The sequence below is a fragment of the Octodon degus genome, unplaced genomic scaffold, assembly GCF_000260255.1.
Source record: "Octodon degus isolate 3935 unplaced genomic scaffold, OctDeg1.0 scaffold00023, whole genome shotgun sequence".
Classification (NCBI taxonomy): Eukaryota; Metazoa; Chordata; class Mammalia; order Rodentia; family Octodontidae; genus Octodon; species Octodon degus.
In genome coordinates this window covers 5,719,562-5,744,671 of record NW_004524599.1, presented here as the reverse complement: position 1 = coordinate 5,744,671, position 25,110 = coordinate 5,719,562, and the positions used below count along the sequence as shown (strand labels likewise).

Here is a 25,110-nt window from a genome sequence, read left to right as displayed (position 1 = left end):
GGAATGAACAAGGTATACTTTTAATTCCAGCTACTCAGAGGCTGAAGGGGAAAGATCACAACTAGAGGCCAACATAAGCAACTTAACAAGATCCTCTCTCAAAATGGCATTAAAATGGGCTGGGGATGTCGATCCATGGCACAGAATTTTCCTAGAACAAGTGAGACCCTGGGTTAAATCCCCAGTGCACAAGTATGTGTGCACACCAGCACACACATACACACACTCACACAGAGTTAAATAACAACACAAAAACACAGAGTTAAATAATAACACACTCACACAGGTATGTAAGCACACACACACACAGTTAAATAACAGTATAATCATACAAAGGTTCACTACACAGCAATAGAAGCAACAATAGAAGCAACAATTACATAGATGAAGTACACAAAACACAACTGAGTGAAGGAAGCTAGAGCACACATCATATATGATTCTGTTTAGATGAAGTACAAAAGCTTACAAAATTGAACTACAGCTCTAAACAATCAGAAAGTGTTGGGTACTGATTGGGTGGGGACATTCCGTGACTTCCAAGGTGCTGGCAAGTTTGGTCTTCTCATCTGAGTGATGTCTGTGTGGTATCAACAGGACCTCACAATGGTGACATACGCTGTGGCATGCTGTGGAGCTGAGAGCACACTGGGGAGGATCTGTCCCAAACCATTCTTTCCTTACTGGTCAAAATTTGTATGTCAAAAGATAGAATGTGCTGGAAATACAAGTAAAATTAATAAGCATTTACAGAATGCTATATGCCCACCACTGTACACCACAGAACCGAAAAGTTATATAAGTATGGTTTGAGTCTTAGGCTCACTAAATAAGAAACCAGAAGTAATACCTGATGTATTCATTTTTCCCTAGTATTTGTTTAGTGCCAGTTATGTGCCAGAGATAAGAGATGCTTGAAATGCTCCTTGCCATCGCTGAGCTCCCTGTCCCACTTGGGTGTTGGCTGTGTGTGCAGAGCCCCAGTGCCAACGACAAGGCATACTGGATATTGCAGTGCCAGGGGAGAAACCCATGGAAGACTGGTAGGGGAGGTTGATTTTACCTGTTGCAATGTGGCTTGTGCGAGTCAACATTTTACTCCTCTTGCAAAGTATCTTACATAATCAATTTGTAAGGGAAAAGTCATACTTTGGTTCAAACAATTGGTTTCACTCCACAGTCCCTTGAGCTCTTTGCTTCTGGGTCTCTTAACTCCTCATGGAGGAAGCATATTGTAGAAGGAACTTTTCATCTCATGGTGTCCAGGAAGTAAAGCAAGAAAGGCCGTGTGGCTCCCAGTATACCCTTCAAGGACATGTCCTTAATGACCTCACTTGCCCTTAACATCTGGGCCATTGAAAGACAATCAAGATCCAGACTAGCGCAGGTGCAGCAGAGTTTCGCAGGTGTTGTGATGTTGGAGCATTTCTTCACTCAAGAGTGTGCTCATCAAGGAAGACTCAGAAGGAAAATCAGTCTATAAGGAACTATGGGAGTAAAGGCAGAGAGAAGACAAAGGAGATGGTTTGGAGGAAACACATGAGCAGACCCTTATGGGATGCTGATTGGAGCTGCCTCAGAGTGCTTGATTTACAAGTGGTTTTTCCTACTTTATGTGAGTCTGTCATTTGCACATGTTCCACAACAAGAATATCATGTATTGACAATCAGAATCATACTTGATTCTAAAAGGAATTTAACCTGAAACAGTATGACCGTAGCCTAAAATCTATTGTGTCAAGGATAAGGAAGACCCAGAATACTAAGGATTTAGGTTTTGCTCGGCAGATGAATGGGAAGTTAGAAAGTCCTTTTAACAGCAGACTAGTATCAACTGAAACTCACAGAGAACAATTCAGATGAGTATTTGATCTAGCTCCAAAATGCATTCCATCAAGACGTGAACAAGTCAGAGATGAGAAATAGCACCATGGACCAGAATGTTAATGAAATATACACTCTTGGGGCATAGCTTGGAAAGATGGGTACTATTTCCACAGAGAGAGAAGTGACATTTTAGAGTACAGCAAAGCTTGAGCAAAAGCACAGTGATGGGGACAAATGTTTGTTTAGAAATAATGAGATCTGGGGATGCATAAATGAAACCATGGAAGAAGACAGCTTCCAGTTCCAGAAGGAAGGTTTTGGATTTGATTGTGTAAGCTAGGGGAGAGTTTCAAGCAGGAGAAAGATGGGATAAAAATAGCTCTGGAGCAAATAAAGCTCATTCGGCACCAATGTCCAGGGAGGCGAGGGGGAGAGGCACTCAAGCTGCCACAAGGTGCACTGACAGTGGAAGCTATGGAAGGAAGCAGCAGAGATGGCCTGTTTTAAAATTTAAAAGTCAGTAGCACAAGCGAGATGAGCAGGAGCCAGAAGGAGAGAAAAGAGTTAATAGTGTTCCCACTGCCAAACAGTATTCTAAACCTGGAAGAGAGTTAAAAATCACTATGGGATCCTGCTCAATTTAAATGATAGGGCTGGTCTCCTTCTGGAGGGTGCGGATGTTGTGGATTTTCCAGGAATTGTGCTAGATAGGACTGGCCACTCGTATCATTCTGATGAGGCCACTCCATGGCCCTTGTGCATATTTATAAAAGGATGGGTCAGCTTGTGGCCGCAGGAATGAGGAGCCAGCTGATAACAAAGGCAGACTTTCTGCTTTCTTCTTCTCCACATCCAGGATTAGCCAACTGAGGCGCTCACTGTGAACTAACCGTGGAAATTAGATATTTTGGTTCCGATTGCAGTACATCTTTGTGAGCAAAAGATACAGAGGAATAAAATACTATTTCTTTCAATTTATTAAAAATTAGAGGAACTGTCATAAGCAATTTTACATTGAATAGTCTTCATCCAGGCGGATTGCTGTAGATGACCTAGAAGACATCTCCAAGTATTATGTGTCATGAAGTCACATGATATTGATCACCAGTTACCATGGGAAGCAGCCAAGGAGGATGAAAACTATTTGTGTGCCATAGTAAATATTCATAATGTAGTGTTGAAGGAAAGATTTGCCTTTGATTTCTGGCTACAGAATTATCATTAGTGCTGGTAGAGGTGATAAATTGTGCATGGAGCTAACTACAGCATTCATGGAAAAAGCATCAAGATGCAAAATGAAATTTGTCAACTACCTAAGCATCCTCTAGTTTCTTGATCTTGCTTCCCAACTTCATACAGGATGTTGTTCCCTTTTTTGGATAAGAAAGCTGTGAGTGAGGGGTTATGGAGTTTGGCCAGCATCACCTCAACAAATGCATGATGGGAAAATCTTGGCCATTCAAGAGTCAGGTTCAAATTTCCACACCACCCTAATACACTGGCCCAGGAGCTTATCATTCACTCAGACTACCTTGTTGTCTTGCGTTATAAAATAGTGATAATAAGAGCTCCTCATTTTTCAATGTATTTGAAAAGATCAAAGTGATCATCGATGTGAAAGTGGCATTCAAGGGCATGGTCCCAGCACCAGGATCAAAATGGGAAGCCCCTGTGTACTTTATAGACTTGGCAGAGGCCTTGGAGAAATTAAGGTCCCTGACACAAAGAACTCCTTATTCAACTTGCTGCTGCAACAAAGTTCAAAAAGGAAACTAGTGGCTGGATATGTGGTGCATGCCTCTAATTCCAGGAAGACAGATGCAGGAGGATTGTGAGTTCAAGTGCAGTCTGGACAATTTAGCAAATTAGCAAGACCCTGTCTCAAAATTAAAAAGGGATGGGGGTGAGATCATTCATTCATTAATTTGTCCAATTATCACTGCTATTCCATGTACCATTCCATTCATGCAAAGACACACAAGACAGGGTTACCTTCCTACCAAGTCTCAAATTCTGTTAGGGGAGACAGAGGTGTAAACGCAGATTCACAAACCCAAGGGAGAGGTGAGGCACAAAGAAAATGTTGCAAAAGCACAGAGAAAAGAGAGTAACTATGCCTGGCTGTCATGAAAGTGTCCCTAAGGAGGTGACACATCAGCTGTGGGCCAGCTACTCAAGATCTTGGATTTAGAGCTGGGCCTTACAGTCATATGACGCAGTCCTTGGGGTAACCACACCACCTCATCGCTCTGAGCCCACTTTGGACAGTCTTTCTTGAAGTTCTCTAAAGTTTCACCAGGTACCCAGCCAGCACCATAGCAGCTTTCTAAATGGAGAGCCCTAGGCCTAGAGTCCTGGTCTCAGACCAAACCCATGCAAGCCTTGGACTCTGACTTCTCATTTTTGGGATCTCCTCCTCCTCCTTTTCCTCCTTCTCCTCCTCCTCCTACTCCTTCTCTTTCCTTCTTCCTCTTCTTTCAGCACAGCTAATCGAATGCAATTAGCCTTCACAATTAACTATAAATTTTTTTTAATGTTTTAGTTTGAGCCAGGGTCTCTCCAAATTGCTGGACTCAAACTTATAATTCCCCTGTCTCAGCCTCCCAAAGTGCTGAGAATACAGACTTGACCACCATACTCAGGTTTGGGATATTTGTTAAGATAGCTAGAGAAGATGCCTGGCATGGATGGAGAATCAATCAGGTGTCTCACAGAGCTCAGAGCTCCCACCTAAGGGTTGGTCTTTGTCTCTGTGACCTCTCCCTTGTTTTTAGAGGGTGACCTCACAAGCAAGCTATTCCTGGTGGCCAGGATGACTTTCCCTTGGGAAATCAGGCAAGACGGTCTAGCACACTAATGTAGTGTGTCACAAATTCTCTGTAGACAAGGACTCTGACACCCTATGGGTAGCCCAGGTGGCAGGAAGTAGGTGAGGTTAGCTTATATATTCACAGGGCTGCCCCACGCTAGAAAATTTTCCACCAGCATAGCTGGCCAACAAGTCAGCACTCAGTAATTACAACAGTTCCCTCTACGACAGCAGCAGTTCCTGCCCTGTGGAATGCTTTGGACAGGCCAGCCATGCGGAAACGTCTTTTACAGTTTTCTGGATTTCATTAGAAATATTCCCTTTGCTCTTTGGTTTGTTCTTTTCTGACAGAGACCTACCCTACATCTTTCTCTTCCTTAGAAAATTAGTAAGTGAAGATCTCAAACTCCTGCATCAGCATTTTGTTGCCGTATGGAGCTGGCTGGCCGCAGAGGAATACTCTGAGACTCCTCAGATGCAGCTCATGTTAGCAAAAGAGCCAGTGCCGTTATGATGAGCCTGAAAAGGAGGTGGACTCAGCTTAATTGATTAAACTATAATAGCTTTTGGTTGAGGGTAGGAGGAGAACTACAGAGACAATATTTTCTAGACACACTTTATAAACTTGATGGGGATTTTAAACAATGAGTACACAATGGGATAAGTCTTATAAAGTTTGAATAAGGATGCATGACCTTAATTCATTACACTATTAACATAACTCTATTTCTGAGCCTTTTCTTACTATTATGAAAAAGGACTTTTACAATCTCCATTAGTATTGGCCTTTTTTCTCAGGGCTGGAGATCAGAGCTGGGCAGTCGCTGTATACTCAGCTTCACCTCTAGCCCTAGCTTCTGACATTTTCTTACACTATGAGTTCACAAACCATTTGCATTTGCCATTTGCAGAAGGTAAACAACTGACCTAAAGTAAGTGGAGGGAATGGATGAGTTCCAGGTGAATGAAAAGCTAGGTCTTTCTTCCTTTTTCTTTCTTCAGTTGTTGGTCCAAACGTCCCAGTGATAGGTGTTGAAGGAAAACCAGAGTGCTCACCTCTGGCACTGTTAATAAATTGAAAATGAAGGCCCCATAATTTTAGGAAATTGAAGATCTGGGAAGATGTTAATGACATTGTCAAGAAAGCTTCTTCCTGTTTCATTTCAGTGCAGCGCATAACCAGGTAGCCAGGATTATATACAGCATCTGAGGCCTGTCCTTGGGTCTTAACACAATTTAATTATTTAATTGAAACATCTTTCAAGCAATGATGAGGAAAACCAGTGGAGGATAAGGTTAGAGCGACCGGGAACCCTGCGATGTCTCTAAGTGTCTTTTTCCAATCCTCTCTATTCTCTGACACTTCTCTTACCCCCAAACTTGGCATGTGTAATCTGCATCATACTGCAAGGGACAAGTCATAGGGAACATTTCAGATGTTAAATACACCTAAATTAAATCTATCTGTTCATTTCACCTTCAATTTTCAACTCACATCAAATATTTACCGAGCTTCTGTTCACAACACACCAGACACTATTAATGCAGCGAGGGAAATGATGACCAATACAGCAGTTCTTGCCTCTGAGATGTTCACTGGCTAGGAGGGAAGAGAAGAAATGCAAAACAAAAACCAGTGGGAACAACACTCAGCAGCAGGGAGGACTGAGTGACCTTGTTCTAGGGTAGGTAGCCTTGTGCATTCCCGAAATGAGTGCGGGACTCAGGGCCAGCTCAGGGGCTAGAGATGCAGTCTGGGGCTTGCTGAAGACCGAGAGCTAAGACGTGATGGGGGAAATCCTCACAGATATACCCACACAGAAATGGGTAAATTGGAAAACAAAATGAAAACTCTGCCTACAAGCACCAGGAAGTAGCAAGAGCACATCGCTCTGAGGATCTGGGAGTAATGGAAGGGCCTGCGGGAGAGGTTGAAACTGGAAAACTTCAGGAGCCTCAATTGGTAGAGTATAGAAGCTTCACAAATCTCAGGGCTACAGGTGAAATCTGCCGCACCCCCAGCCCACTCCAGGAATGGAAATCACTGCACTGTTGATGGAAGCAGGTGAACAATCGCTATCTGAAAAAGCGTTCTATTCAGAATAAACTCACAGTGAAAAATTGCCAACTCACATGAAGAAACAGATTACAATAAGGAGAATCAGCAGGTGAAACAAAATGATCCACAAGAAAGAACTCTAAAGGTTACTGTCAAAAGAATATGTTTACAATAAGAAATTAAAGAATAAACAGAAGCCCTAATGAAAGAAGCTGCTTCATAAACAACAATAACCACAAAAATATTTTTTAAAAATCTAGAAATGAAAAATACAGTCCTTAAAACTAAACACTAAGTCTTTGGATTAAATAGTAGAGTAGCCACAGTCAAGGGCCGAATTAGCAAACTGGAAGGTGTGAAGAAATCAGAATGAAGCCTAGAGACATAAGGAAGTGAAAAATATTATCTACTGGGGCTACAGGAGACAGTAATCACAGTAGCAACAGGTGACCCTAATATATTGCACAGTGCTCGTACTGTTTCTGTATGTTAATTCACTCAATGAATACTACTTCATCCTCATTGAACAGATGAGAAAAATCATGCCTTCATAAGTTACGTAACAGGTCGTAGGTCCGAGGAAGGGCCCGGAGACCTCGTTCCTCCTTCTCCCGCTGTGTTTCTCTGGGGCTCTGTTTCCCATACCCACCTGTGTCCACCTGTGCTGTCTCTCCCCATTCTCCACACTGGCCCGCCTCTCATTCACAGTCTCCTCTGGGCTCACCATAAAGCACTGATCAGTGCCGCGTGCATTGCTTAGCGTGCGTTTTGGTCTTTCCTTGACATTGCCCTTTTATCACTCTTACAGCCCTGGCTTTGCACCTTCAAAGTAAATTTTAGTAATTACTAAAATTTCTTGAAGATGTGAAATTTAAAAGTGCCTAAGCATAGGCAAAAAAGCATTTGCGGGAAAAGGGCACTCACGTGTGGAAAGCTGTGGAGAAAATTAGCAGTTGGTTCAGAAAGACTCAGAAAAACATGTTTAAGTTCCCCAGTCAAGGAAAAATGAAAAGTTGTTTCAACTGGGAAGAAGGGCTGGAGAGATAGCTCAGAGGCATAAGCACCTGTCTGGCGAAGGCCAGGTCCAGGTTTAATCCCCAGCCCCGCATGCTGTGCTGGCCCTGGACCTGGGCGTGATGGTGAATGCTTGTAATCCCAGCACTCGGGAGATTAAGACAGGAGGATCACAGCGAGTTTGCGACCACCCTGGGAGCTACAAAAAGTGAGCACAAGGCCAGCCCGCACTGCATAGCAAGACCTTGTCTCAAAATACTAGTACTACTACTATTAATAATAATAATAATAATAATAATAATAAATAAAAATAAACTGGGAAGAAGAATTACAGAATTCTAATGAGTGACTTTACCAAAATCAACATAATAAATAAATTAAAAATAGAATATTTAACAAAAATATGATAAAAAACAGAGAGGAGAAGAAGGGGCACAGGAGTTCAGCCACTTTCTACATAGCAACAGTTAATAAACAATATTACAACCTAATTAATTGAAAGTGGTATAAGCACACTATTTAAACACTGGAAAAAGATCTTGTGAAAAACAGCTCAAAAACTCTAGGAGGCTGCGGCAAGGGCCAGGGATGCACACTAGCAAGGGGATCCTGGTGCATCCCCCAGTACTAGCAAAGCAAAACAGAACTGCTACAACAACATCAAAAGCTTTGTTTAAAAAAAAAAAAAAAGTTGCCTCTAGGAAAGTTAGGGGTGAGAGACCACTGTTTTTAGGGTTAACTAAAAAGCTTTTGTAAGCACTTTTGGATGATAATAATTGAACTGTATAAAGACCGCTGCTCATGAACGCAGACGGGCCCTGAATGCACTGCCCAGGGGTCCTCTCTGAATGAGCTGACCACACCACCTTGAGGAAGGAGATGGAACCAAGAAGGAAGAGGGGAAGCTCAAGAGGCAGGTGTGAAGCTGGCAAACACGTTTCGCAGAGTTAAACAGAATTTGAGAATGACAGATTATTTTAAAAGTAGGGATTACACACAAACTAGCACTAAAAGCAGACGATGGTAACGGGCCGGTAGAGAGGTGAAAGAAGAGGAGCATTCTGGGGTTGCTGTAAGGCGAACGGAAACAGAAAATGTAATCTCTCAGCCAGAGGAAAGGGAAGAAACAGAAATAGAGAAAATTCTGCCCATCGGAGCAAAAGCAAGTGGAAAACCAAAACAATGCAAACGAGGCATGGTAATTGTAAATAGGTTAAATCTTCTCCCTCAAAGTCAGAGAAAAAATATGTCTTTCATACAATTCACAAACATTAACAGAAGAAAACGAAGATACCAAAATTACTATTATATGAAGTAGATTTTTAAAAAGCTAGTGACATCATTAAAGAGAAGGAAAAATGTTACTTAATGAAAATAATGAATACTTAATAAGTGATTAATACTTAATGATTATTATTAATACTTAATGAAAAAGAGATGTTTTAGAGAGAGATATAAAAATTGGGCAATACATTCCAAATATAAAACACATAAATGAGCAGAATTACAAAAAAATTGAATATGCAAAATTATAAATGGAGATTTTTTAATACATATTTTCCTTGGTAACTGCTACATGACTCAAATTAATAAAAATTTATATAATTCAACTAATGTTCTTTCTTTAAGGTGTACATTCAGCAATTGAGGACTACATGTTATTTTAATATATGCTCCATTTAGCAAATTAATTACAAGCTACATCATAATAAATTCCAAACTATGATCATCACACATAATATTTTTTTTTCTAAAATACAATCAAGTTACAGTTTTGCTCAAAATACATGTTTGCAATTAAATAAGCGCCTTATAAATTCATACATCAAAAATAAATCACAATGAAATGATGGACTATGTGGAACTAAATAACAACTTTAAACTAAGAAATATGTAGTACTTACAAGTGATGCTTATTTAAAGGGACATCATCAAGCACACTGAAAAGCCAATTAAGATATTAGTAATGCCAAGTGATGAGAAGAAAAGAAAAATGCATGCATTACTGATGGAGTGGTACTTGTTAGGATGACCCTGAGGGCCATCTGTCCACACGTGGTCAGGCTAGAGGTGTACACGTCCTGTGCCACATTATCCTAACTCTAGTTATATTTCTGGAGAAACTGCTACACAAGAGTATGAAACAGAACTTATCAAGATGCACTGGAAGATTTTCATTGCTAGAAATCTGAATGCTAAGTAACGCTGCATAAAGTTTCTCTAAAAAGCTGTAGCCTGGGCCGGGGAGATGGCTCAGTAGACTGAGCGCTTGCCTGGCAAGTGCAAGGGCCAATTATATATTGAAATACCCATATGAATGCATTGGAGCTACATGAATCAATATGCTATAATCCTAAAATTTAATAAGTTAAGTGTAAAATATTGCAAAATGACTTTTTAAGTGGGCTACCGCTTATTTACATTTGAAACTCACAAGCAATATCATCTGATGTTTGTAAATGTATGCATATGTGGTAAAAGTACAAAAATAAGAGGTGCAATACCTAAACATCAGCCTCAGGACAGTAGGCGCCCCCTTGGAAAGGGAGAGGAGAAAAGAAGGATTGGCAATCCATAGCTCTGTCTATAATTATTTTGTTTCTTTATGTTCCTTTTAAATCACTAAAGCAACAATGATGCAATGTTAACTTCTTTTATTATTTATATATTTGGTACAGGGTCTCACTACACAATTCAGACTGGTAGTGAGCCTCCTGTTTTCAGCCTCCCCAGTGCTGGAATTACAGGCCTGTGCCACCACGCCTGTACTCAGTTGCCTCAGCACACCCTGGGGGACAGACTGGCATGACAGATGGGATGGGGCATCAAACCCCTGTCCCTGCACTTGCCAAAGCAGGTACTTAGTCCACTGAGCTATCTCACTAGCCCTCAATGTTGACATTTTAAATCTAACTGTACACATAGGTATGATTGTATTTGCCATTTTTTTTTCTTATTTTTAAAATATTTTATAAGAAAAAGCTTCAATGCCTATAGAATATTCAATAAATACTTAAAGAGGCACTGAGGATTAGGTAGGCAGCTCTACTTGCCAAAAGTGGTAGGAGGAACAAAGGTGGCGGGAGATGCAGTGGTGCAGCCAGATTAAGCTTGTTTTGGCTGTTGATTGAGATTTGATATCTTGGAAGGGTTAGTTAAGTGTTCACAGAGATCTCTCATTTTTACCTAGACTGTCATTTCCTACTTCCACACCATCGATTTTCTGTGCTTTGTTCTTCCTTAAGACAAGCTTCCAATAGCTGTAATTTAACATTTAGTAGAGTTCGAGAATTGCCTTCTTGGAATAGTCTTAGCCGTCATCAACTAGACCCATCTCTTCTTTATATTAATGAGAGAATATGTTGATCAGTTTGCTGTCTGACACACACACACCTGAAATATTTTATCTTTGCAAGCTGAGTTAACTTGAGTTGGCTGCTTGGAAGAATCCGAGGAAAGGTTTACAATGGAATCAGGGGCCAGCAGTGTCAGGAGAAATCACACATTGCTCAAAAATTTCATGAAAATCATATGCTATATGCAGACAGGTGCTTGATATATTATAAATGATGCTGATGGATTTTTAATTGTGAAAAGAAGGACATTCAAGTCTGTCTAATTCATTGTTTGAAGAATGAGATGGCAGGGCCAGCCAAATAGCTCAGCGGATTAAAGTGCCTGCAAGCAGGTGCAGAGGCCGGGGTTTCGATCCCCAGGCCTGCTGTGCCAGCCCTGTCCTCAGGGCACTCTGAGATGGCAATTGAGACTGGGCATGGTGGTTTGCACCTGTCATCTCAGCTCTTGGGAGGCTGTAAACAGGCAGATCACTATGAGTCCAATCTAGTAGTGAGACCCGGAACACCCTGTAGAACCTTCCCTAACATACAAAAAATAATTAAATAAATAAATAAATAGAAGAGTGAGATGGAGGTGCCATCCTATCCACGCTCAGCTTTCTTCACCACAAAGGAGAGAGAAATTAGGAAGCATTCACAAGGCCTGGCACTGCACAGAAGGTTAAGAAGGAGGGTGCAAAGAGTTCGAGCCATGAGGACTAGAAAGAAAGGCTGACCTTGGAAGGGCATTCATGTGGAAGACAATGGTAGAGGCTGCACTGCTGAGTTTCAGAATATGATCATACGACTGTACACTCCACATGGACTCTCTGAGTTACCCCACACACACCTGAAATAGCTGATAAACACAATTAAGCCTTTCCCAAGGATTCTCCACAATTTTCTGAACTACAGCTTCTCCCATGAGGGGACAGTCTTTCCCTCCCTCTGCCCAACCCTCCCTCCATCTGTCTCTCCCTGTCTCTTTCCCTCCCTCCATCCATCTCTCCTCCCCTCCTTCTCTCCAGTCTGCCTCACACAGAAGTCCAGCAGCTAGGAAAGTCAGCTCTGGGCTGGAGGCTTGTAGCTCAGTGATAGGGTGGTAGGATGTGTGTCTAGCATCCCTGGGCTTTGTCCTCAACACTGCAAAGACAAAAAAAAAAAAAAAAAACCTTAAAAGTGAAACCTATTAAATACTGTGTTCCCCAGCTTTGGAGAGAGGTCACCTCTGCTTCTAGTTTTCTTTTTTTCTCACTTTGAAACTTTGTGCTTTCTGATCCTTCCTGTCATGATTGGGCCACAGGTAAAATAGGATGCCCATGAAGAAGTCCCTTGATCTGTAAGAGTGACATCATTGGAGATTTCAGTCTAGGTGACAATAACAGGTGATCGCTGTGGGCAGTTATAGTATTGGTCTGGATCCACACCAATCTGGGTGTGAAGGTGAAGATTCTATTGACTCATTCACTGATTACCCTGATCACAAGTGGTCTTGACAGTTCTGAGCAGCTTCTGTAAAGTAGCAAACTGGAGCTAGTATTTATAATCAACACCTAACTCTACATTTTCAATATACTCTTGTCTTCCAAGGTCACCCACCTGTCTCCTCTTTTATATGGCTCAGAACTAAAATTATTTTGGAGAACACAGAATCTCATCATTCATCTTTTCAGCAAACAATACAGCGTCTAGGATAAAGATGAAAGTTATCTGTTGTGTTAGCTCAGTCGCTTAATTTGTTTTGCCCTGGCAAAATCCCACCGTATACTGTGCTGCATTGAATTTTATACTTTTCTGCTTTTGTAGGGGGCTAGCAATGACAAATCCATGGGAAAGAAGCTATCTTTTTTTATTCCTGTGCCCCATGGGGAAATATCTATATTGCTTTTGATTGAGACTTTAACAAAAGTGGAGGAAGGTTTTCAGCAGACAGCATTCGTTATGTGTATTGTGTATCTCCTGTAGTATCCTCATGCTTAACAGCACAGTGACACAAATGACAAAGCCTTTCTTTGCTGAAAAATATACTTAAGACTGAAGCAGTTTCAGCTATTGTTTGGAATGTGCAGCTGTCAAACTCCAAGCTTAGCGTTGCCAATGCCCGCCTTGGGAGTTCGCTTTAAATGAATTTAATGATATATAATCATTCCCAAACTGTGTGTGAAATGTTCTAAGCAACTCACGATTGACTTAATGTGCACCATTGAAGAAGAGTGAGCAACCACTAATATCTAAGCATGCTGATCGATGAACTTGTAAACGTATTGGCAGAAAAGCTCTGTGACAGACGCTTGCAAGTCATTGAGTATTCGTATTTCACAGAATGGCAGCATTTGAGCGTCTGTCCACCAGGTTCAGTCTGTCAAGCAATGTCTACACCTTCCTCTCGCAACCTGAACAGGAGTGTTTCATTTTTAAGGTAAAGGTGAGATTAGGATTAAGTGAGTATATGATTAATTAGAGCGCTTCTATGACTTTAAAATTTTGCTAGATTGGGCCACTAGTCTGGAAGATTTGTCTTCCTGAACTCAGAGTATCTTCACTTGGGGCTCCAGATCCTACTGATGTAGTGCTTATTGTAGAATAGGAATGGGAAGGGAATTGACAAAAGGCTAACTGCAAAAGGGACCTCCTCATAGTTCATATTTTTGCAATTTTTTTTTTTAGTTTCTGTGCATCAGATTTGGTAAAATATAAAGATATATTGATTTATATATCTATACATCCTGAATTTTTGCACTGTTTATCCTAACTTGCCTTTTCTAAAAATACCGATCCTTTTCTTTTTTTCCTTCTTTTTTTAACCTTCTGACTGCTGAAAATTTTTTTTTAATATTTTAAAAATAAATTACAAGAAATGCAGTACAACAAATAGTCATGTCAGTGGGTTTTTTTTAAATTAGAAAATGGAAAGATAGATTTGTTTCTAGTATAAATATGTATATTTAAACAAATATATAGAGAAATTTGTTCTACATCTGAGGAAGTCCTTTAAAAAATGTTTTTCATAGCCTGGCTTGGAAAAGTATTTTTGCCTTCACAAAAGGATTGCTTTTGCTCTTGCCTATGTGCAAGTTTCTGGACCCATAGGCTGTGGAGGAGAGCGGCGAGTCTGTCCTGCGTTGGATTCAGATACAAGCTCTGCTCTGTCCTGTGTTGGATTCAGATACGAGCTCTGCTCTGTCTGCTCAGCACAGCGTTTTCCATCCTTGTCTCTCCTGCTTCTTCGCTATAAGGTGGTGACCAAAACTTCTTAAATACTACAAAGATGGTGAGAATTGAATAAGTTGTTCAGATAACACTATCTGTCCTTGGTGGCACACAATATTATGTAACTTTGAGTTTTAAATTTTGAATTCATTTGTTAATATCTAGGCATATTTCATAAAAGAACACCCACGTGAACATGTTGAAGATTTTCTTTAATAAAAAGTTCAACAGAATTTTTCAATTCTGCTCACCAAATAATAAACCCCTCCCCCTCCTCCTGGGGCCCTTTCCCGAGGGTCTTGCCATCCCTCCAGTCCCATCATGTGACCATGAATGGATTTTTAGAGCATCTTCTCATGTATCCATATAACTTCCATGTAGTGCTCTCCCTCCCTTAAGTTCCAGTAATGCACTCTTCTATGGTTCCTTGTTAGACTCCTCTTAGCTTTTTAACCTACCTTGTCAGTCGACTCCTGCAGACATTCCTTTTATACATAAAATGTCTTAAAACCACTGTTACCATAATTTGTGCAGCTATTATGTGCATCTCAGAAGAAAAGCTCAGTTGAAACAGAACACACAAAAATAAATACCATTCTTTTCAGCACGGCTTCTTGGCTGTGAAAAATTGTTCTGGAAGCTCACTAGATTACAGCATCCTCAAGCGTCAGAAGGCAGATGCCACCTGGCTTGTCGGAAGCCGAGAAGGTCTCTCATCGCTCACCTCATAAGGCAGAAGAGCATAGTTTGATGTTGGCCTCTGCAAATTAGCCCATCCCATTTGGAAGAAGTCATTTGCATGTCACACTTTTATACACCTTCGATAAAATCCTAAACCAGCTCATGGCTGGCTAACCCACAAATGCCTGCACATGCACATGTATTTCACGTAGAACTGAAGTCCTCACTCTTGGACAAAGGCCCAATCTCCATTTCTTGCCGGTGTTACATTATCCTATTCCCTTGTTCCCGTGCCTGCTTGGTACAAATCATTGTGATTCTGTCCTTACACCCTATGATCGTTAGCTGATTGTAAGCTTTAGTCAAATCACCCTGAACGCTCATCCCACAACGGGCCCCAAAAGATCGCATCAGCTGGCACGCAACAGCAGTCTGTTTCAAAAGCTGAAAGGGCAAGAATCTGCCAATATAGATGATAGATAAGAAACTATGCTTCCTATTTTTATCCCTGTCCCCTTTACCACCAGCAGCTCTACTCTGCGTGACAGCTGAGGTTTCTGTGTCCGGAGTCTGTCACCTGCTAACCTTTCTTGGTGATGTTTTATGATGCCATATGCTTCTGTCCTAAAATAGTGCTGAGGGTCCTCTGATGAAAAATGACCAAGCAGCCCTCTGAATGCCAGTGGGATGCCGGGGCGGGGAAGGTGTGCTTGGCTGTTGCGCATACTTCGGCTCGTCCTTGTCTTGACACAGCAGTAATTGGTGGAACCTGGAAATGTGTTAAATCTCTCCGAGATTCCGTTTCCTGAAGTGTAAAATGAAAATAGTACTCCCAACTTGGTGCTGGTACAACACTTAGATCAGGCCACACGCACACACACACACACACACACACACTCGCACACACACATCTGTCATTGATCACAAGCTAGATTATGCTGCATAGATAACAACTCCAAAATTGCAGCAGCTTGAATCAAACACAAACATTTTTCTCACACCACATGGCCATTGTCATGCCTCATACTTTGTACAGAGACAGAATGCCTAAGATAATTAACTTAAAAATAAAAAAAGATCATTTGGGCTCACCTGTTTTCTTTTTTCTTTTCTTCTTGCTTACTTGTTTGCTTTCTTTGATTTCTTTTTCTTTTTGGGGTGTGTGTGTGTGTGGTCCTCAGGACTGAACTGCAGGTCTTCACACAGAGCTACATCCACAGCCCCTTATAAAATGTTTCCAGCCCAAGGTCACTTGACCCTGTTGCTTTGGGCCTCTGGCAGCTTAGTACATCCAAGTGGAAGCAGCCACTCATGGTGGTGTGTGCCTATAATCCCCCCGCTCTGGGAGGCTGAGGCAGGAGAATGGCAAGTCTGAACCCAACTCGACAACTTAGCAAAATCCTGTCTGAAAATACAAATGAAAACAAAAAGTTATCTGGTAATAAAGTTCGGTGTGAATGCCCTGGGTTCACTCTCCAGTGGCTACACACACACACACACACACACACACACACACACACACACACACAGAGCGGGAGCACATGATAGATAAGGCTGCTCCCTTCATGGTGCCCAGGCAGCAGAGAGGGAGGACAGGGCAGATCCTCTAAGGCTCGGACTTATGGTCTACCTTCCTCCCACTGTCCCCCTCCCCCACAACCTAAAGACTCTTCTACCTCCATTCTTGGCAGTGCCCAAGCTGAGAACAAGCTTGCAACACCTGGACCTTGGAGGATCATTTAATTTCCAAACTACAGTTGCTCCCTGCTGCCTCAGTTCAGAATGCAGATGGAGCAGCAGCCAGGATCTCGAACTTCAGCTCCTCATACAGAAGTCAGAGCCTGTTGCCTCCTCTGACTGCTCCCAGGAGATCTGGCCCCACAGGCGCAACATGCCACATACTTGAGGGCAGCCAATCAGAAATACTCGGAGAACAAGATTAGTGTCTACATATTTGTTTTGCAAAAATAAGACCATAATATAATCAGTTCTCTGAATTTTAATTTTTTTTTCATTTAACAGTACATTGTGGAAATTCTTCCAAGTCAGCTTGTCTCCATCTAACTCATTACTGTTACAGGTTGTTCATTGTTGGACTTCTTCATTGATTTATTTTATTGCAATACAAAAACACTTAACACTTCCGTTTTGAGGCTCTTATTTCTCTAAGATAAATAGCTTATGGAAGTACAAGTATAGCTTAAAGTATCTAAATCTGCCATAAAAGAAACATGATTAAAAGTACATAAAACTATATAAAACATAAAGCTATAAATCATTTAAAATAGGATTTGTAATGGGGAGCAAAATGTAAAGCAATTAAATACTTTGGATCAACTTGATATAGTCAAACTCAGTTTATCCTCTATTAATCTGTCATACTTGAGTACTTTTTTAAACTTAGAATGAGAACCTCCTTTGGACATTAGCAATACTCACTTTAAAGATAGTAGATGTTGTAGGGCCTTGCCTTAGAGTTTCACCAGACTTAATTGTTTTTGTTTTGGTTTTGGTTTGTATTTTAGGGAAGGATCTACAGGGTGTTCAGGGTCTCACTACTAGATTGAACTCATAGTGATCCACCTGTTTACAGCCTCCCAAGAGCTGGGATTACAGGCGCACGCCACCACGCCCAGTCTCAATTGCCATCTCAACGCACCCTGGGATCAGGCCAGCATAGCAAGCCTGGGGATCGAATCCCTGGCCCCCGCAAGGCGCTTTAGTCCACTGAGCTATTTGGCGGGCCCTATTTATTTATTTATTTTTATGTATTTAGCACAGGATATATAGTGTCTCACTGCACAGATCAGACTCATAGTGATCCTCTTGTTTGCAGCCTCCCAGGTGCTGGGATTACAGGTGCACACCATCACCCCAGTCTCTATCTCCACAGTGTATCCTGGGGACAGGGCTGACAAGGCATGTCGGGGATAGAACCCTGCTCCTGTCTAAGCAGGCGCTTTAATCCACTGAGCTATCTGGCCAGCCCTAGAACTGATTCTTTTTTTTTTAAATCTGTCACAGCCACAAAAATGGTATGTGCAGGCTGGGGAGATAGTTCAATAGAATAAGTGTCTACTTGGCAAGGGCAGGGTCCAGAGTTCAATCCCTGGTACTGGAAAAAAAAAAAAAAAAAAAAAAAGACACTTCTGTCATTTCAAGAAACAAAACAGAAAACCTTTATTTAAAAAATGGTATTTTCCTTGAAAACACAAAGATTCTTTTATTTAGACTCAGACCCAGACTGTCCCAGTCCTTCTCCCACCCAAGAAAATTCAGGAAGATACAGAAGCCTTCTACAATAAAGTAGCAACCAAGAAGCTGAGAGAACCCACTCCCTGTATCACCTCTTTTTCTACCTGCTTGTCTAAAAGTTTCAAATCTTCTCTTCTCTTGCTATCTACAAAATAATTTGCTCAGAACAATCACTGAGGAAGCATAATTGTCACAGGCCTGCAAGTAAAATTCCTTTCCATTCAAAGTTTTAAGAGAAAAATTCCTTAGCTAACATGAGTTTTTTTTAAAAAATCTCATAAAAATTACCAAAAAATTACATTATTTAGATATGTCAACTGTATATTTAACAACTCTGGATCTAAAAGCAGAAATACGAATTATTCCTACAAGCCTAATACCCACAGATCTTTCCCTGGATCTTATGTCAAAATCCTCCCAGGTTGGATTAGAAAGCAAAAATGGAAAAAAAACTAAGGGCAGGGGTCCGGCAAGATAGCTCAGCGAACTATAGCACCTGCTTGGGCAAGCTTAGGCAAGCACAGGGACCGCAGTTTGATCCCCAGAGCCACATGTCATGCCAGCCCCAAGGCAGGCTGAGCCAGCCCAGGTGTAGTGGCGCATGCCTGTAATCCCAGTGCTGGGGAGGCTGAAAGCAGGAGGATCACCATGAGTCCGAGCTGCATAGTGAGGCTCTGTAACAACCAAACACATTTTGAAAGGAAAAGAAAAACACTAAGGCCAAATGTTGTTACAGACTCTGAAGTACAGCTTGAAGAAAAATATTATGATCTTAAAAAAAAAAAAAAAAAAAAAAAGTGCAGTAGAGGAATAAAAGTTTGCAAAGTGCATGACTAGTTTCTAAATCTTTATCTGCAGATGACCAAAATATCTGGCCACTGAACTAACAAGGGCTCAAAAGGCGACTCAGTCTGTAGAATGGACACCGGTCACAAGCAGCGCTTGCAGCTGCGCCAGGGCACGGCGCCTGAGTAGGAGCTCCACTTCTACACGGATGAGTTACACTCAGAATTCTCCTTGGGCTCTGACATGCAGCCCAGATCACATCTCCTGACTCAGAACACAGACGCACTGCCCAGTGGTTCCCTCTGCCCTTATCTGTGGTCTTGGTGTCTGTTACCCAGGGTCCAAAAACATGAATGTGTGGTGAGAATCCGTGCCATCCTGCTCTGTCCCATGGGTGTGTGACTCGTTCCCTTCTCTAGCATAGTGGTGCTGTGTGCACTACCTGCCAGCACTTAGCACCCTCGTGGACACCAGATGGACCACCATGGTATCATAGCGCTGTGTTCAAGTCCCTCTATTCTTACTTACTTGGGGCCCCAAATGCAAGGATAGTGGTGCTGGCAATTTGCTGTGGCAAAGAGAAGCCATAAAGCGTTTCTTGTAAGTGGAAAGTTGAAAGTTCTTGAGTTAATAGGAAGATAAAAAAAAAAAATCACACTGAGATTGCTAAGGTCTGTGGTAAGAGCAGACGGCATACACTCAGGGTTTGGTCTTATCTGCATTCCAGGTAACTGCAGGGGGTCTTGGAACAAACTCACTCCTGGGACGGGGGCGCTTCTGCACTGAAGGTGAAACCCACTACAATCCAGCCCAGAAGCTGGGTCCCCTTACAGTGATGGTCTACTCTGGTGCCATTTCATAGTGCCATTCCAGCCATTTGCCAAAATGACAAAAAATTCCAAATAGCAGCACACACTCAGCACAGAGCAGCAGCAGGTGACATGAACTGTGTGCTGGGAGCCAAGTAAACTGCTTCCTCTTTAAGTAGTTCCAGTGACTAGCAAGTGACTAAGATGGATGCTCTTCTTCTATGAAGTCTATACATACTGCTACAGTTTGAGAATATATTAGTTTTTTAGGGTTGATGTAACAAATTACCACAAAGTTGGTGGCTCAAGACAACTTACCTGGATTCGCTCACAGATCTAGAGACCAGCAGTCTAAGCTTAAGGGGGCCTTCAAGGCCCCAGAACAGACTTGGAGGAGTCCATGCTGTGCTTTCTTCCAGTCTCTGGTGCCCGCATTCCTCAGCAAGCCAACCCAGTGCGTCTGTCTCCGTGCTGCCTCCTGATTATCTGTCGGTGTCTCTCCCATGCAGGAGTGGGAAGATCAGTTGCCATGGGATCAAACAGATTTTTTTTACCTGGACTAGAATGATCCCCACAACTCAGGATCCTAGATTATGTCTGCAAAGACCCTTTGCCCAAATAAGCTCACCTTGATGTGTTTCAATAACCTGACATAGTTGTCTTTTAGAAGGGCGGGGACACCATTCAACCCACTGCAGAGAATGTGAAGGAGAAAGGAGACACAGAAAAGGGGGCAAAGCAGGATAGATGAGTGGAATTCAAATCAAAGAAAAAAACACTGAGTAAGAAAACAGAATATTTTTTTTTAACCAGGAATTGAACTCAGGACCTTGCTCTTGCCAGGAGGGCATTTATGCCACTGAGCTATATCCCCAGCCCAAAAACAAGGATTTTAAGAAAATCTTTTCTTATATCAAATTCACACGATGGATTTTATCTCAGTATATATGTCTTTGCACCCATAGTTTTGCCCTGTTCTGACCTTGATGTGGTCCATTGTGTCTTTTCCATAAGAGTTAAAGAAATCCACAAGCGTTTCCAAACTTCTACCCTCAACTTTGTGGGTTTCCTTTAAGCCAAGAGCAGTTGGGCCACGCGGTGCTTCCCACATTCAGGGGTGGGGATTTTAAAGGCTTCCGTTACCTACGTGCCATCGGAATAGTGCAGGCTTTTGGACCTAATTTTCAGTCTATTCCCTCCTGGCTGTACCAGGTACTTCTGGGCGAAGGGCGTCCCACCCTTGATTACCTTCCGCCCTACCGAGAGCTCCTTCTTGCCTGATGCTTGTGTCCCCCTCACATTCCCACCACCTCCACCACCATGATCACCCCTCTGCCTGGCCTCTATGGATCGCCATCCCCAGAGTCTCCTCCTTCAGCAGCTCTGACGTTTCCTCATTGAGCCTTGCAGAACTCCCTTCGTGCATGGCCACCACTCAGACATAACTGCACCACGGCTACTCCAGCTCCCACACTGGCACCCCGTCCTTCCCTTGAGTGCATCCTCTTTTCCATTACCTTGTAAGCTCCAAGAGATCAGAAGCCCTGCCTATGGTTTACTTTAGAACCAAAATACACATTTCTACACTAGGTAATGAATGCCACTGTCGGCTGAGTCCCCCTGGCATGAGCTGCTTCCCAAACCTTAAGATGCATCCAGATCCCTGATGGTCTTACTACAGTGGAGACAAGCTTGGAATCCACACTTCTAAGAACATCCCAGGTCATGGGCCTCTCCTGAATTTGGGGAATGTATTTTGAGTAGAAAGGTTTGAAGACACCAAACCAGTTTCAAGGAAAAGATCTACCTCAGGAGAGGATCGGGGATTGTCAGGAGGCTGAGTGACACTGAAAGCAATGGCAGGGGTCGTGTTCTTTCCTACTTAGAACATTCTCATCCGGGTAACAATTCCATGCCAGGTCTGATTTAAGAAGCCCCTTTGTAAGTAAGAGGCCAGTTGTGGAAAACCTAAGGCATGGGTGTGGCAGCAGAACACACAGGCTAGTCCACATCGGCATCCAGGTAGCAGCCGAGCTCCTGGAAACAGTGCACCAAATCAAACTTTTACCTTCACTAAAAGGCTGTTTATATCATTGAAAGCTCTGTCATTGTGTCTTTCTTTTAAGTCCAAAGATGTGAAAGTATGAGCTGCTTTTTTTCTAAACTAAAACCTCAACATTGAGGTTTAACAGCAGTGCTGGTACTTTGCAATAAATAAGTGGGTTTGGGGTTGCAGTTGGGGTACTCATCGCTTAAGAATTTATCATCACTGTGATAGGCTACTGAATTGTCCTTCCCCTCAATATTTCTTCTCTTCCTGTTTTTTTAAGGCAAGCTTTTTTTTTTGGGGGGGGGGTACCAGGGATTGAACTCAGGACCTTGTGCTTGCCAGGCAAGCACTTATCCCACTGAGCTATCTCTCCAGCTCCCATCTTCTCTTCCTTTGATAAATGAAAATAATTCCCATGATATTTGTTTCTCCAAATATTATAGGATGAGCATGGTTCTTACAGTATCAGTGCACAGCAATGGCTATCAACAGCAGCAACCAGGCGCAGCCCCAATCCCAGGGCTCATCATTGAATAAGGAAATAGCAAACTCAGCCTCCGTGAAAGACATCTCTTGGCATTGAGAGCTGTCAGGACATGATAATAATGAACATCAGAAGAAGGTTTCACCGAGGGGGCACTGGACAGGGACAAGAGAAGATGCTAGATATATTTCACATCAGTCCTGCTGCTTGCTGAAACATGGTGATGCCAGAAGCCACCAGCTCAGGCCACCACCGTTCCAGCTGCCACCAGCATAAGCACAGTTCATCCTGGTCCCTCCTGTACCTACCATCTGTTAGAACCAGAGTAGACAGCACTTCTCAGCTTCTGAAACTTTGTCCCTGATTTCAGTCCAGAACACTAAAATTTACACTATCTTGGAAGAGCATCATGGTTTGATAGAACTCTCCATCATAGAAATGTACCATAATTGTTGCTTCCTGATACAGTAGCCCACGAATGCCATGGGGCTGTAGACACTGGATGGGTGGTTATTACAGCAGAGGAGCTAGATTTGAACTGCATTGCATTGAAATTAATTTCAATGCAAATAGCCACAGATGGCCAATGGGTACCATGCTTAGGAAGAAGGATCATCCGACAAGAAATAGAACTCTGCCTGATAAGCCACAGGCCTTTTACACACTTGGGCAGAGGAGGCCCCACACTGCAGGGAGCATCCTTTGATATCTGAATCTAAGCTGGAGGCTGTGTCAGGGTTGTCTGTGCTACAATCACAGTAACAATCGGCCAATTAAGATAGGGACACATGGAGCCCTTAGGTCTGGCTTAGTAGTCAGGGAATGAATTAAAGATTGCTTCGGGCTCACTTATTTTAATAAGGCCAGATGGGATTTATGCAGGTCTCCTGTTTTGACCTATGGGCTAGAAAGGAAAGTGGAAAAGACATGTAATTTTAAAAACAGTTTCAAAAAAGATGTAACAGGCTGTTAATATGTACCTTCCTCAGAAGAAGGGTATAGTTTGAAGGAGGGGCCTGAGAACTAGAAAAAGGGAATGTTGGATGTTAGTCCATAACCCAGGGCAGTGCCTTTCCTCACTCATCCAGCCAGAATTATGAAGGGCTCCTTGTGATCTCTAAGATAAGGCTTATAATTAGCTGGGGACCCATGACACAAAGCTGACGATTACCTATGGCTGGGGATCTAGGTAAGAAAGGAGGGCTCGGGGAAGTGGATGCAATTAAAGAGCACAACTCCAGCATGTGCCTTGCATTTCCGTCCCTGAGTGTCCTCTATGTGTCCTCTATGGAGACGATGGCTGCTGGACACCTGAATTTCCTAATGACCCGTTGAAAGTCCAGCTCTCACCCCGCGGATTTGAGCAGAACATTTGGCAGATGAGAAAGTGGTACAAATGATAGAACTGAAGTGATCATAAACATACTGCAACAAAATTCACCCTGCCCAGTGGGGAGTTGGCCCGTTCACCTGTGAAGTGGACTGTCGCGGGAGAGTTTGTCCAGTTGAACAAACTGTGGAAGTTCCACTCCCAGAAGACTGCAGAATTAGCTTTGTAGAGGTTTCTGAAATGGAATTCAGGGCCTTGCGTATGCCAACAGGCACCCTATCGTTGAGCTACACCCCGTTTGTTTGTTTTAGTTTTGTTTTGAGACAGGGTCTTGCTGAGATGTCTGAGCTGTCCTCACACTTGTGAACATTGTCTTGTCTCAGCCTCCTGAGAAGTTGGGATGACCAGCATGTACCACTGGGCCCAATATGATAGTGCGCTTTTTAACTGTCACTCTTTGATAGCCTGCAACAGAGGGCAAGATTGCGCCTGCAAAGCGCCCGGCAGCTGGCTTGGGCTTGGACTCTGATGATGCCCTTGTTCTAAACTCCTACTTGTTTATCGTTTGCGTGGTAGTCACTTGAGGAACTCATTAAACCACAGATTTCTGGGCCCCACACTGACCTACTAAACCAGAAGCTCAGAGATTGGAGCCCTAAATTCTCTATTTTTAAAATAAACACTGAAGGTAATTGTGCTATGAGAGTGCTGTGAAGCAGGCGCTCTCTAAGATATGATTTAGGTCTGAGTCAGGATGGTGTGTGAATTGCTGGTTTATTAAACATAATGCGATTTTAAAACACAAAACACACAGAACAAGTCAAGGCTCAATAACTTTGTAGCTGTTATTATTACCAAACCATGGATTTGCCTTATTTTAGACACTGTTCTCTCTGGAAATCTCTGCAGATGACATTTGCCTCGCTTAGCCTGTCTCCTGGCTAAGCCGGCTGAAAATATTCAGCCAAATTAGCTGGTATCTCAAAGTTGCACGTCGTTGAATCAGGGTCTGGATAAAACCAATCATTTCCTTCTTACTGACAATGTCAGAGACCCTGGTGTAAAGTCCCCACCAGTTCAGGGCAGGAGAGCGATTTCCTCTGGGGCTGAAAACATCAATTATACCGTAACAGGTTGTCTGCTCCGGGGACAGTCAAGGATGTGTGTTTGGACCCACAGGAGGATGGTAATTTGTTTTGGCCACAGAGGTCAGAACACCCCAGGGCTCTTGGAGCAGCTGCTTGCTGTGTGGTACATCTTGCTTTCATTTGGCAGCGGGAGGCTTGAAGGAAAGGGGCGGGCGGGGGCTGGCGCGGTGCCCTGGAGCTCGGCGAAGGAAGGTAACTGCAAAGCCAGCAGGCTCTGAGCGGCTGCTGCTGAGATTTACGAGGGGTGGGGCTGCCCAAGGAGGTCTGCACGTGAGCCCGAGCCAGGTGGAAGTGCAGCGGCGCAGGTAGCGCA

At 42.7% G+C, this 25,110-nt stretch overlaps 1 protein-coding gene across 4 annotated transcripts in view; it reads left to right on the top strand.

The window, feature by feature from the left end:
• Phactr1 (phosphatase and actin regulator 1) overlaps nucleotides 1–25,110 on the top strand; it is a 575,214-nt gene that overhangs the window by 270,000 nt on the left and 280,104 nt on the right. The window lies entirely within an intron of this gene.